The following is a 14,482-nucleotide window of genomic DNA, read 5'->3' as shown; positions in this document are numbered from 1 at the left end:
GGGGGAGGGGACTGATTAAACTTGCGCCCCGGGACTCTAAAGCCGCGTTCTCGAGCATCGATGAAGATCAAGACCGAGGTTGGCTAGGCCGATTTGTCCGAGTGAGGACCTCAGACCTGATCCCGGCCAAGGACATGTCGTTCCCTGAGGAGTAGAACACAAAACGTGAGTAAAGTTCCATTTTTCCAAAAATTTTATTTTTACTCTCTTTTTCTCCTTTCTAATCGATGTTCGGTGTCGATGCACCTATTGCTCGGGTTCCGGATGTGGTTCCTCAACTCAAGGAATGGGTTAAGGACATTGTTTCACAGAAAACATATTCTGAGCGTGCTTGGCGTGAACTTTTGAAGGGCTGGTGGGAGGCCCGTTCTCACGGTGAGATTACTTTCTTGAGTGAGCAACACCAGGGTCCCCTTTGTGTTGTTGAGTTCTTACTTATGGTTTCTTTTTTCTTTGCAGGTCTTTCCAAGGATGTTTCTATGAGGTCTCCATCCGGTGACAAAGACGTACCCACCGAATCTCCTGCTCCAAGGCAGGGTGATGAGAAGAAAATGAAGAGGGCCTCGAGTTCCCCGAGCTCGAAAAAGAAGAGAACAAAAAGAAGTCTGGTGCGAAAATCTAAGGGTAGCACCAGTGCTCGGGCACCCTTTTCGAACTCACCCCTTCGGCTGAGGGATGAGTTAGAAGAAGAAGAAGAAACCTCCGAACTGGTGGCCCATGTGTGGTCAGGGTTCGAGGTACGAGGGGCCTTCGAGTCAGAGAGAGGTGGGGCCGATCTGCCTCGAGCCAGGAAGGTCAACGAGGAGATCGTGGCCGAGGCCGGTTTAAGGCCATGATCGAGGCCGATGCGGAGGCTGGGGTCGAGGCCAATATGAAGGCCATGGTCGGGGCCTCTCGGGATGAGGGCGGAGCCTCGAAGGATGTACTCGGTGTGATAAACATCACCTAGTTGCCTTTATTCACTGAGTCAATGATCAACGAGGCTCAGGCAGCCAATCTCTCTACCGAGGGGCCCCATGGGGTGGCAGACCCATTTCACAACTTTTTTGATGGTGTAGACTCTACCGCTTTGGAGGACGTCACCGGGCTGGGTGACTTACCGATACCAAAGAAGAGTCCGTCTTCGGGAACCAGCGGGCTTTCTTCTAGTCCGAAACTAATAAGCCGGTTCCTATCTCCAAGTGCAGATCCTGGCTAGAAGCGGACAATTATTATGTCCATTCCGGAGGATGCCCAGGTCCTCTCAGCCCCCGTGGGGGTCGCAAGTTACCTTCGGTGCTTGGTAAACGAAGAGGATCAAGCGAATATGAACGAGGTCGAAGCGCCCTGCTTGTTCAATGAAGCCCAACAGGCGTTAAATCGGATAACTTCGAGTGCCTCTTTATGCCTTTTTTATTATGTACTTAGATTAAGCCATAAAGAATCGTGACCTTTTCCTTTATGTTTGTAGGCCTCGGTGCTCTATCATGAAATTTTTCTCCGATACCGAGAGGAATTAAACCACCATATGGCCGAGACTCGGGAGATCACCGAGAAGAGGGATGCTTACAAGCTTCTCAGTGAACAACATGATGGGGAGGTCAAGAAACTCCAAGCTGAGCTGGAGGCGGCCCGGAAGGAGCATGCTGACCTGGTCAAGCAAGTAAGAATAGTCTTTGAGGATAGTGATGATGAGTCAGATACGGCGGCTAATGTCCCGAACCCGCAGGTGTAACAGAAGCTTGACCAGATCGGACAGCTTCAGGCAGAGGTAGATGCGGTAAAGGCCGAGGTAGAAGAATGGAAAAAGAACATGGACCGCATGGCCTCAGAAAAGGAGATCTCCCGAGCACAACTAGCTTCGGCTGAGGTTTAGCTTCGAGGTTTAAAGGAGAAGTCCTTGGCGCAGGCGTAGAAGATCGGGAAGCTCCAGTCCCAGCTAAACTCGGTCGTTTCTGATCGGGAAAATTTGGCCAAGGATCTCGAAAAGGCCAAGTCAGAGGCCAAAGTTATTAAAGCTGATGCCGAGGAAATGGTGGCCGTTTATAAGGCCGAAACCGAGGCGACTCAGGTCCGGGCAAAGGATATCATTGAGCATGCTAAGTGGTAGTTTTGAAGGAGGCCCTCGAGGAAATTGCTCGGGGCTTCGACTTGTCGGCTGAGATCAAGAGCGCCAAAGAGCTCGAAGCCGAGGCCAAAAAATTGCCCTATCCCGAAGACGATGGGGAGTCCGAAGATTTGGGCGAGTCCGAGGGTGGCGGAAATCTCGAAGGTGATGATGTTGCTCCCGACGAAGACCAAGCCACCTAGGCCTTTAAATGTTTTCATTTTTTGTATTTTTGTTGAGGCCGTTTGGCCTTTGTAAAAACTTTCTTCGGGTTGTTTGGCCCTTGTAAAAAGAAATTTTTGATTATAAATGTAAGGCTTTTTCCCTTCAACAGCTCTCAAATTTTCTCTTTGCCTTATTTACTTTTATTTGCAAAGATCTAAATGCCTTAGCATGAAATATATGGGTTTTGTTCAGAGACTCGAAGAAACCTTGCCTTCAACTTTATTTCGTTTTAAGGCATTGTGGGGGTTCGAAGTGACTGATAGTTTTTCCCCCAAAATACTTAGACTTTTTTAAGTCATAGTCTGCCGAGGGTAGCCTTTAGAACCGATTTAGAAATTTTAAGGCCTTGTTGTCTTTGTTACGGGTCCTCGGACGTCTCCGAGCCGTTTTAATTTGGCAGTGGCCCTTTTAGTTCGGGTGTCGCCCCGAGTTATCCGGGATTGCCTAGGATTACAGTCCCCGAGTGGGGATGGCCGTGGCCTTTAAGATTCGGGCATTGCCTGATAGGTCTTATGCCCCCGAGCTCCGATAGCCCGAACCATCCGAGTTTGTTTTCGGACGGTAGTCCCCAAGTGGGAGTGATTGTTCGAACTCGGATTAAGGTGGCTCTTGGGCTCTATAGGGATCATATGTAGGAAATTCCTTGAGAAATGCAAGAAAATTTTTAAAAGGACAAAATATTTATCCGCAAGGGAAAGACTTTTTTTTATTCTTTTGTTAAATAGTTATACATGCATACATGCTTTGTGTTAGGGTTCGAGCAATCTACACGGGCACAGTTCGTTTGACTGTTTGGCCCTTACAATAGATTCTACCTATCGATACCCTTACATCATGAAGTTTGTTTCCTTGCTAAAGTCGATATCCGAGTGTAATGCCCCCAGTATTCGAGGTTGACCATAGAGAGAAGCCTCGGATACTGTTGACGTGATCCTTAACACCGATTCATGACTGACCTTCTATTCTAAGTTAGCAAGATCCACTGTTGCCTTGTTAAAAACCTTGTTGGAAAACCTATTTGGGACAAAACCGGTTCAAGGAAAAAAGAGTGCAACGCGTGCTTTCAGACCTAAAATTCTATACCGCTTCTTGTTGGTTACTTGCAAGTGTTAGTTCAAAAATAAGTAAAAAGGAAATGAATGGGGTTGTACCTTAGCAGTAGTATCGCTTCAAGTGAGTTATATTCCAGTTATTCGGTAGCCTTTCACCATTCATTGCCCCGAGTTTGTATGATCCTTTTCCGGCGATCTCGAGAATTTTGTACGGTCCTTCCCAGTTCGGCCCTAACTTCCTTTCGTTCGGGTTCCGGGTGTTTAGTGTGACCTTCCTTTGTACTAAGTCTCCGATATTGAAATGTCGAAGGTTGGCCCTTCGATTGTAATACCTATCGATCCGCTATTTTTGGGCGGCCAACCGGACGAGGGCGGCTTCGCGCCTTTCATCTAATACTCCAGGCTCGTACTCATGGACTCGTCATTTGATTCCTTTATTGCATATCAGAATCTGATACTTAGTTCACCGACTTCGACCGGTATTAGAGCTTCGGCGCCATAAACCAGTGAAAACGGGGTAGTCCCGTATTGGAATTTGAGGTCGTACGGTATGCCCATAAAACTTCGGGTAGGATTTCCTTCAATTTTCCTTTGGCGTCAGTTAACCTCTTTTTGAGGTTTTGGAGTATGGTTTTGTTGGTCGATTCTGCTTGTCCTTTCCCACTAGGGTGATAAGGCGTTGACAGGATTCTTTTGATCTTATGGTCTTCGAGAAATTTGGTCACTTTGCTGCCGATAAATTGTTTCCCGTTGTCACATACTATTTCGAGCAGCATTCCGAACCGACATATGATGTGATCCCAAATGTAGTCGATGACTTCCTTCTCCTTGACCATCTCGTATGCCTGGGCTTCAACCCACTTAGAAAAATAGTCAGTCATAAACAATATAAATTGAGCCTTACCGGGTGCCCATGGAAGAGGGACAACGATGTCCATTCCCTACTTCATGAATGGCCATGGTGATAAGACCGAATGCAGAAGCTCCCTGGGTTGGTGAATCATCGGAGCATGTCTTTGGCATTTATCACATTTTCGTACGAACTCCTTCGCGTTTTCCATGTCGATCCAGTAATACCGGCTCTGATTACCTTTCGAACCAATGATTCGGTGCCTGAATGATTTTCGTAGGTGCCCTCGTGGATTTTCCTCAGAACGTACTCGGTATCTCCTGGTCCCAGACATATTGCTAGTGGGCCATCGAACATTCTTCTAAACAAGGTTCCATCTTCGGACAAACTAAATTGGGCTGCCTTTGTACGCAGGGTACTCGATTTTTTTGGATCTGAGGGCAGTTTCCCGATCATCAATTATTCTGCATATTTGTTTCTCCAATCCCAAGTCAAGCTTGTAGAGTTTATTTCGGCGTGACCTTCTTCCACTACCGACCTCATGAGTTGTACGACTGCCCCCGAGTTGAGCTCGTCGTCGTCGACCGACAACCCTAAGTTCGCAAGGGCACCGGCCTCGCTATTTTGATCCCGAGGTACGGGCTGCAAAGTCCACTCCTTGAACCGATGTATTGTTACCTGCAACTTATCTAGGTAGCTTTGCTTTTGTTCTTCTCTGACTTCGAATGTCCCATTAACTTGGTTTACCACAAGGAGGGAGTCGTACTTAGCTTCAATCACCTCCGCCCCCAAGATTTTGGCTAGTTCGAGACCTGCAATCATGGCCTCATACTCAGCCTCATTGTTAGTCAACTTCATAGTTCTAATAGAATCTCTAACTACATTGCCTGTGGGTGGCTTCAATATGATGCCAAGCCCGGACCCTTTTGCGTTCGAGGTGCCGTCCATAAAGAGGGTCCAGATTCTCGAAGACGTCCCCGAGTTTACCAACAATTCTCTTTCGACCTCGGGTATTAGGGTCGTCATAAAGTCAACCACGAAGTCTTCCAAAATTTGAGATTTAATGACTGTTCGAGGTCGATATTCAATATCGTACTTGCTGATTTCTATGGCCCACTTGGCCAACCGTCCCGAGAGTTCAGGTTTGTGCATTATATTTTGCAATCGGTAAGTAGTCACAACACATATAGGATGACACTAAAAATATGGTTTCAGTTTCCTAGAGGCACTTAGCAAAGCGAGCGCCAATTTTTCTAGGTGAGGGTACCTAGTTTTAGCCTCACCCAGGGTCCTACTAACATAGTAAATTGGAAATTGCGTACCTTGCTCTTCCAGAACTAGAACTCCGCTTACCGCTATCTCCGATACTGCCAAGTATAGGTATAGTTGTTCGTCTGCCTTCGATGTGTGAAGTAGTGGCGGGCTTGATAGATATCACTTGAGTTCTTCTAAGGCCCGTTAGCATTCCGGGGTCCATGAGAAGTTGTTTTTCTCTTTTAGTAACGAGAAAAATCTGTGGCTCTTATCGGAGGACCTCGAGATTAATCGCCCCAGGGTGGCAATGCGCCCGGTTAGCCTTTGCACGACCTTCACATTATCCACTACCGTGATATCCTCGATAACTTTGATCTAGTCGGGGTTGATCTCGATTCCTCGGTTGGATACTATGAACCCGAGAAATTTACCTGATCCGACTCCGAACACACATTTCTCCGGATTCAGCTTCATGTTGTACTTCTTCAATATACTGAATGTTTCCTGCAAATGCTTTAAATGGTCATCTGCTCGCAGGGGCTTAACCAGCATATCCTCAATGTACACTTCCATGGATTCCCTATTTGTTATTCGAGCATCCGGTTTACTAGGCGTTGGTAAGTGGCACTGGCGTTCTTTAACCTAAATGGCATCACGTTATAACAGTATGTGCCATATTTAGTGATGAAGGAGATTTTTTCCTGATCATCCGGGTTCATCCGTATTTGGTTGTACCCGGAGTAGGCATCGAGAAAACTAAGGATCTCGTGGCCGGCTGTGGCATCGATCATGTGATCGATATTGGGCAAAGGGAAAGAGTCCTTGGGACATGCTTTATTTAAATTCTTATAACCTACACATTCTTAATTTGTTCCCCTTTTTAGGGACTACCACTATGTTTGCTAATCATACCGGGTATTTCACCTCCTGAATGGACCCTATTTTAAGGAGTTTAGATACCTCGTGTTTGATGAAAGTATGTTTGTGCTGGGTGGAATTTCGGGTCCAGGCTTAGCTTGTGAGTGGTAATCTCCGTCGGGATTCCTATCATATCAAGATGGGACCAAGCGAAACAATCTATGTTAGCTATTAGAAATTGATTGAGTTTTTTCCTGAGCTCGGGGGTTAACCCCGTGCCCAGGTATACCTTCCGATCGGGTAGACGTTTGACCAAGGTGACTTGTTCCAGCTCCTCGACCATTGATTTGGTGGCGTCGGAATTATCGGGGAAAATAAAAGATCTGGGAACCCCGTAATCATCGTCTTCACCAGTCCCCTATTTATCCGATTGGGTCGTGGCCAGAGTCGATAATTGCTATTTAGCCTATAGCTTTGTATTCGAACTCGGTCCCTTTGATGTTGCCAGTGTTGATACCAGTATCACTTCTTCGACTGCAAACATTTTCTTTGTGGCCGGTTGCTCCCCTTAGAATGTTTTAATCCCTCCTGGTGTTGGGAATTTTAACACTTGGTGAAGAGTCGAGGGCACTGCCCTCGTGTTGTGTATCCATGGCCTCCTGAACAGGGCGTTGTACCTCATGTCCCCTTCGATCACATAAAACTTGATTTCTTGGATGGTCCCAGCGGCATTTACTGGTAATATTATTTCTCCCTTAGTGGTTTCACATGCCTTGTTGAATTTGTTTAAAACTCAGACTGCAGGCACGATTTGATCTTGGAGGCCGAGCTGTTCTACGACCCTCGATCGGATGATGTTGGTCGAGCTACCTAGATCAATTAACACACGTTTAACTCGAGATTTATTTATGAGTACAGATATTACCAGTGCATTATTGTGGGGTTGCACGATCCCTTCTGCATCCTCGTCATTGAAAGACAAAGTCCCTTCTGGTATGTAATCTCGAGGCCGCTTTTCTCTTGTGATGGATACCTTTGTACATTTTATCATCGGTCCTTGAGGAACATCGACCCCTCCAATGATCATGTTAATGACATGTTGAGGTTCTTCATGTTCAGTCTGTTTATTAGAATCCCTATTTCTGAAATGATTTTTGGCTCCGTTGCTCAGGAACTCTCGAAGATGCCCGTTGTTGAATAATCGGGTTACCTCCTCCCTCAACTGTCGACAATCCTCTGTTCTGTGGCCGTGAGTGCCATGATATTTTCACATCTGGTTCGGATCCCTTTGGGCTGGGTCGGATTGTAGAGGTCGAGGCCTTTGGTGTCTTTGATGCGTCCGATAGCTGATACAATGGCGGCAACATTGACGTTAAAGTTATATCCCGATAACCTCAATTCTTCCTTAGACCCGATAGGCCTGTCGAAATCGTTCTTGCTCATGAGTCCCCGGCTATTTTGACCTCGGTCACTTCTCCGTTCACTTCGCACAAAATTCTGCCCGGATCCACTGCTTCTTCGATCTGCATTGTAAGGCTGATACCGATCCCTGTTCGACCTTGGTTCACGATCGATATCTCTCTTGACTCTATCGGCAGATCTAACAGGATAAACGGACCCGAAAAAAGCCCGTAGTTGATCATCTTCGACTCTAATTTTCGATTGATATTGGTTATGGACATTAGCCCAAGTAACAGCCAGATATTTTATTAGATTCTGCTTCAACTGCAGCGAATCCACCGAGCTTTGAACATTGAGGCATTAGGTGAACGCTTGAACGGCCCAATCATCGACGACCAGTGGTAGGTCCATCCGTTCTTTTTGGAACCGAGACACGAACTCTCATGCATTTCATTATCATTTTGTCTTACTTTGAAGAGGTCCGACTTCCTGATCTCGGCCTTGATGGCCCCAGCGTGCACTTTCACGAAAGAGTCTGCAAGCATAGCAAATGAGTCAATAGAATTAGGAGGTAAGTTGTGATACCATATCATAGCTCCCTTTGACAGGGTTTCTCCGAATTTCTTCAGCAAGACAGACTCGATCTCATCATCTTCCAAGTTTTTTCCTTTGATGACGCATGTGTATGAAGTGGCATGCTCGTTCAGGTCAGTCGTTCCGTTGTACTTAGAAATCTCGGGCATGCGGAATGTTTTAGGGATCGGCTTTGGAGCCGCACTTGGAGGGAAAGGTTTTTGCACGAACTTCTTGGAATCCAAGCATTCAGTATCGGTGGCGCTCTGGGGATCTGGTCGACCTTAAAATTATAGGTTTCCACCTTTTGTCATTTGCTTCGATTTTCTTCTCCCCTGATTCTATCCGTTTCGTCAACTCCTCGAGCATTTTTATAATCTCGGGGTTAGTCCTCGACTCATCTCCATTCGACCTCTCCGCGACTGGTTCTTCCTTGCGGGTGATTTCCCGGGATGGATCGGTTCAATTCTGCTCGGTGTGCGATTTTGGTTTTGTAATTGAGCTATCCTCGCCTGTTGAGCCTGTAACATTTTGAAGATCATCCGTAGATTGGTCCTGTCTCCTCCATTGTTTTGAGTATTCTACGCCGTCGATCGGGTTCCATCACAGATGCTATTCTCGGGGACCGTAGGCAGGTTTGTGTTGATAGCCACATGCGAGTTAGGGTCCAACGGGTCCACGACTGGAATTCCGATGGGATCTATGGGCGGTACCTCGTTACCGGGCGCTACGTTGTTCTTTTCACCATGGTGACTGGACTCATTGTCAGTTTGACATGCACCAATGTCAATGACTCATTCACATGCGCCAATTGTAAGTTTGACATTTTGAGCTTTAACCTAAAATCAGAGACACTTCAAAGAACAAGTGTAAAATAGTGTGTGTTATGGAAATTCGTATCAAATAACCACTATTATTTTTAGCTCCGCAGTGGGCGCCAAACCATTTACCCTCAAAATCGGATAACAATTGAATTTATAAGTGGTTTTAAGGATACGCGGATTAATTTAACACAAAGAGATAGATTGAATTATAAATGAAGCAAACAATAATAAAGTAAATTCAAACTGTGTGACTTGAACAGTTATAACCTTGGAAAATAAGTCTCACTCGAACTGGATGTGATTCAAATGATGTCAAATGCAGAAGAACAGTAGCTTGCAGAAAGAAAATAATATTATATTGCTTTGGGATGTGTGTTACAATGTGTTTTGCAAAGTATGAGACCCCCTTTATATAGTAGGGGAGTCCTACTTTAGGTACAATTCTATAAAAGGTAGAAAATCCCATGATTTGCTAATCTGCCGGTCTCTAATTGATACATGCCGAGATTTCCGCCATGATATCCGACCGGTTACGGATATTTCAGCCTTTCGTTATTCGGTCTGACAATGTTTCCTCGAGCTCGTTCGGAATCGGGGTCGATTCCGGAGTCACGGACTCGATGATCTTGAAGACGTATGTTCTAACCTCGTACCTTGGTTCGATGGAACTAGGGGTCGATTTTCAATCCTTTACGTTTCAGTCCCGATCTGTCATGTAATAGAAGAGCCCGACTTCGACCGTATAGGAAAATATTTTTCTACTCAAATTGTATGTAGACATAGGAGATTGTTTACTCATGATAGGAACAAAAACAAATATATTAATTCGTCTTTGTGTCTAATTAACCATGTCTATGTAGTTAAAATTTCATAAAATTATATATTTATACTTACTCTCGAAACAGAGGGTCCAACTAAATTGTATCCATGACGTGTCAATTTTTTTTAATATTATATAAATTTGGTTTTGTAGTCCATTATAAATATTATTTTAATTACATGACTTTTTTGTCAGAAGATAAATAAAAAATAATACAAAAACAATTATAAATAAAACATATGAGATTTTGTATATTCATTTTCTTTCGTTGGAATTGCAACTAGCACAAGATATCATTTCATTAAAATATTACCCCAGGAATTTCATGATGCAAGCTCTCCTTTTATATTTTAGTAGGTCTAATAATTCTACCCTCTACTTTGACAAGGTCTTATTAAAACCAAAGATTAATTAATTTATAATATGTTTTAACAAAGAATTTAACTGTTGACTTTAACTAAAAGAAATTCCAATAGTGACTGTTACAGCATCGGATACTTTGCTTTGCTTTGTCTTTTCATGCATAGATGGAATTTATCTTGATTCTTCACCCACCAAAAGCAAAACTTTTTTTTTTTTTTTAAAGAAATGTATTTGTTGGTTTGGCTTTCTAGTAATTATCGAAATTTCTATTCACAAATGCCTTTGGGCACTTTTCTTTAATAGAAAATATCTGTGAACTTAAAATAACAATAACCACGTACCGAGGATAATCTCACAAGTGGAGTATGGAGATAATATTATATACGCAGACCTTACTTCTATTTTGTGTAAATTTATTTTCGTTTCTAAAAAGATCTTCCCAAAAAAAAAAATGTCACGACCCAATTTCCCCTCCATTAGGTATCGTGATGGCACCTAGTCTTAGGGACTAGGCAAGCCTAACATTACTGAATAACAACAATAATAAAGAAAATCTAACAGTCTCGATATAGATATCTTTACAAAATTTACAATTTTCCAAAACCGGTAGTACAAGTCATAAGCTCTACAGAGTTTACTACAACTTCTAAATACAACTGTTTGGAAATAAGTAAAAACGGTGTGAATACAAAATAGGAAGGTGACTCTGAAGCCTGCGAACGCAGCAATAGGTTTACCTTGAGTCTCCTCAGCAAGAATCCGCACGGCTACTAACGATCAAAGTAACGAAATCCGAATACCCATTCAACCACGAGTCCAACCATACAAAATTAGCCAATTCCGATCACAACTCGACCTTTAAATCCCCAATTTATAGTTTATGAAGTTTCTACAATTTTTCCCAAATTTTCATCTCAAGGTACTAATTAAATGATAAAATCAGTGATATATTCATGTATATTAACCAAATCTGAGTTAGAATCACTTACCCCGATGAATTTCTTGAAAAACATATGAAAAATCGTCTCAAACCGAGCTCCCAAAGTCCAAAAATAAAACAATACCCTAAACACATGGTTATATAGTACCCAATCTGACCTCTCAATGTGCGGTCCGCATAATTCCAAGTGCGGTCGCACATCCTAGCTTCTGCGGCCGCAGTTCAAAATTGTGCGACCGCACTTTTGCAACTTGTGCATACCGGGCTTCGGTATTTTGACCATAACTTTGTTTGCAAATGTCCAAATGATGATTGATCTACCTTTCTGCAAAATAGACACGAAGACTACAACTTTCATTTTTGAATCATCTCCAAATTACTTGTAGATCAAAAGATATAAGCATTCAAAGTCGGACAAGCGAACCTGCGATACCACTAGAAGTGCGGCCACAGACAAAATTGTGCGGTCCGTACTTTTCCTCTGCGGTCCGCACTTTTTTGTCTGCTGCAGCACTTTTTCATCTGCTACAGCACTCCAAAATGTGCCTCAGCACATGGAATTGTGCGGTCCGCACTTCCAACGTTCCAGAACAACACCAGAGTGCCGAAATGCCCGGATTCGCTCAAAACTCACCCTGAAATACACCCGAGGCCCCCGGGACCTCAACCAAACATAGCAACAAGTTTTAATACACCATACGAACTTAGTCGATCCTTCAAATCATATCAAACAACGCTAAGAACACGAATCACCCTTCAATCCAACTTAATTAACTTGAAACTTCAAATTCCGACAACCGATGCCGAAACCTATCAAACCACGTCCGATTGACCCCAAATTTTGCATACAAGTCATATAAAACATCACGGACCTACTCCAACTTCTGGAATCGGAATACGATCCCGATATCACCAAAGTCAACTCTTGGTCAAACCTCTCAACCTTCCAAAACTTTTTTTTCCAACTTTCACTGAAATGCTTCAAATTACTCTACGGACCTCCAAATCCAAATCCGGACGCATGCCTAAGTCCCAAATCACTATAAGAAGCTGTTGAATTCATCCAAAACCCACTTCGGAGCCGTTCACACCAAGTTAAAATCCCGGTCAACTCTCATCGCTTAAGCTTTCAAAACTAGAATCCTTTTTCCAATTTGACTCTGAATCATCCGGTAACTGAACTCGACCACGCACGTAAGTCATAACACATAATACGAAGCTTCTCAAGACCTTATGCCGTTGAACGGAGCTTAAATTCTTAAAACGACCGGCCGGGTCTACATCCTCCCCCTCTTAAAGAAACGTTCGTCCTCGAATGTGCTAAGAATCGCCTCGAAGTCATCAAATTACTGAATGCACACATCCAACATACACCTGCGGGTGACCCCTCATCACCCCAATCCACATGATCTTGACGACACCATCTCAACAGTAATTTACCCCTTCCACTAATACCAAAAAGCCTCAGAGTCAAAATTCTCACCTTCCGTTTATCTCCAAAAGATCTGAGTATTACATTCACACACGGTATCAGTCTCAACTAGCTGCAGCAACTTATGCCTACAACCACAGGGTACAACCACATAACGTGACTCACCACACATAGTCGCATAATAACATTTCTGATCATAATAGCTGCCCGAAATCAAACCGAGCACCGACAATTAGCCTCATATCCGTTAGAACTCTGTTTCAAATCTCCACAACACTAACAGTGATGCAAGGAACATGAATACCTCATAACTATATACCCGAATCAACAAGCCACAACTAACACCACTGGGCACACACCCCGCAAGCTAACACTCAAGAAGCACATAACGAAAATGACTGAATATGCAAGGAGAAACACATTAGAGAATTACCAAACAAGCCCGACCGGCACAAAACTCTATCAGTACTATTCTACGAATCAATTTACAAGGAAAAATCAAAGTATATGAACAATTCACAAGGACCTCATCCTGATATAACTTCCAATGCGGTACACAACCTGGTTCAAACACATCAAATCACATAAAATCGTGAGGGTCCCACCCTCAACTCTGAATCACAAGTAGAATATACATCAAACCAGCTGAAACCTTCCACTAGATCAATTCTGTCACAAATTACAATAAGTACTGGCTCCCACACCGGTGGAGCATAAAAAATCATAGCTCGTAACCAACATACTCAGGAATCACATCAAGTCAACCATAATGGATAACGGGAATTCACTACTAGTCTCGTAACTCTCAATAACGAATAGAAACAAACGTAGACACGGGCTACCACTCATAGAATCTCCCAACAGGGGCAAACACATAAACAGAATATTGAGTCATGAACTCACCCATAGGTGGAGCAACAAATAGGGGAACTCACCCCGATAAGCAAAATTGTAACGAAATACGGATGGTGCTCCTCTATAACAAACCGAAAGCATACCTGTATGACATCATCTGGCGCAGCGGCCTCACGCTTAATATATGAAACACATCAACGGGCCAGGCCTCCCCCTCTTGGGCCCCCCTACTCGCCTGAATACCCCACTGTGACACATCTGCCTGAAGTCCGGGATAATCTCTCACTATGTGGCTGGTATCTCCACACTCAAAGCAACCTTTCTGCTGACGTGGCTGTGGGAATTGTGCAATATGAGTACTTTGAGACCCATGAGCACCTGAAACACTGTGCGAAGCCGGAAATGCGACTGAACTGGCTGACCCACAAAACCTCTACCATGCCATACCCTGCCTCCAAAATAAGGACCAGTAAATCTCTCCGGTCTATGAGGCCTCCTCGCCTCCCTGTCCTCTCTCTCCTGAACTCGCCTGTGCTCTCGCTCCCAGTCCCACATGCCCTCTAGCCGGTGAGCGATCCCTACCACCTGCTGATACGAAGCATCTGACTCCAACTCCCGTGCCATGTTGAACCGAATACCATGTCTGAGCCCCTCAATGAATCTACGGACACGCTCTCTAACTGTGGTGACCAAGGCAGGTGCATGCCTAGCCAAATCACTGAATCTAGTGGCATGCTCTGATACTGACATAGTGCCCTAACGCAGCTGCTCAACTCTGTGCCCCATGCATCCCGAAGGGGCTGAGGTACAAACTCTCTCAAAAATATCTCTGAAAACTGAACCCATGTAAGTGAAACTGTATCGGCCGGGCTACCCAACTCATATGCCCGCCACCATTGATAAGCTGCTCCCTTAAGCTGGAACGTAGTAAAAGCAACCCCACTCATAT

This window comes from Nicotiana attenuata, unplaced genomic scaffold, assembly GCF_001879085.1.
Source record: "Nicotiana attenuata strain UT unplaced genomic scaffold, NIATTr2, whole genome shotgun sequence".
Lineage (NCBI taxonomy): Eukaryota > Viridiplantae > Streptophyta > Magnoliopsida > Solanales > Solanaceae > Nicotiana > Nicotiana attenuata.
The sequence above is the reverse complement of the archived record's forward strand: the minus strand, read 5'-3'. Positions refer to the sequence as shown.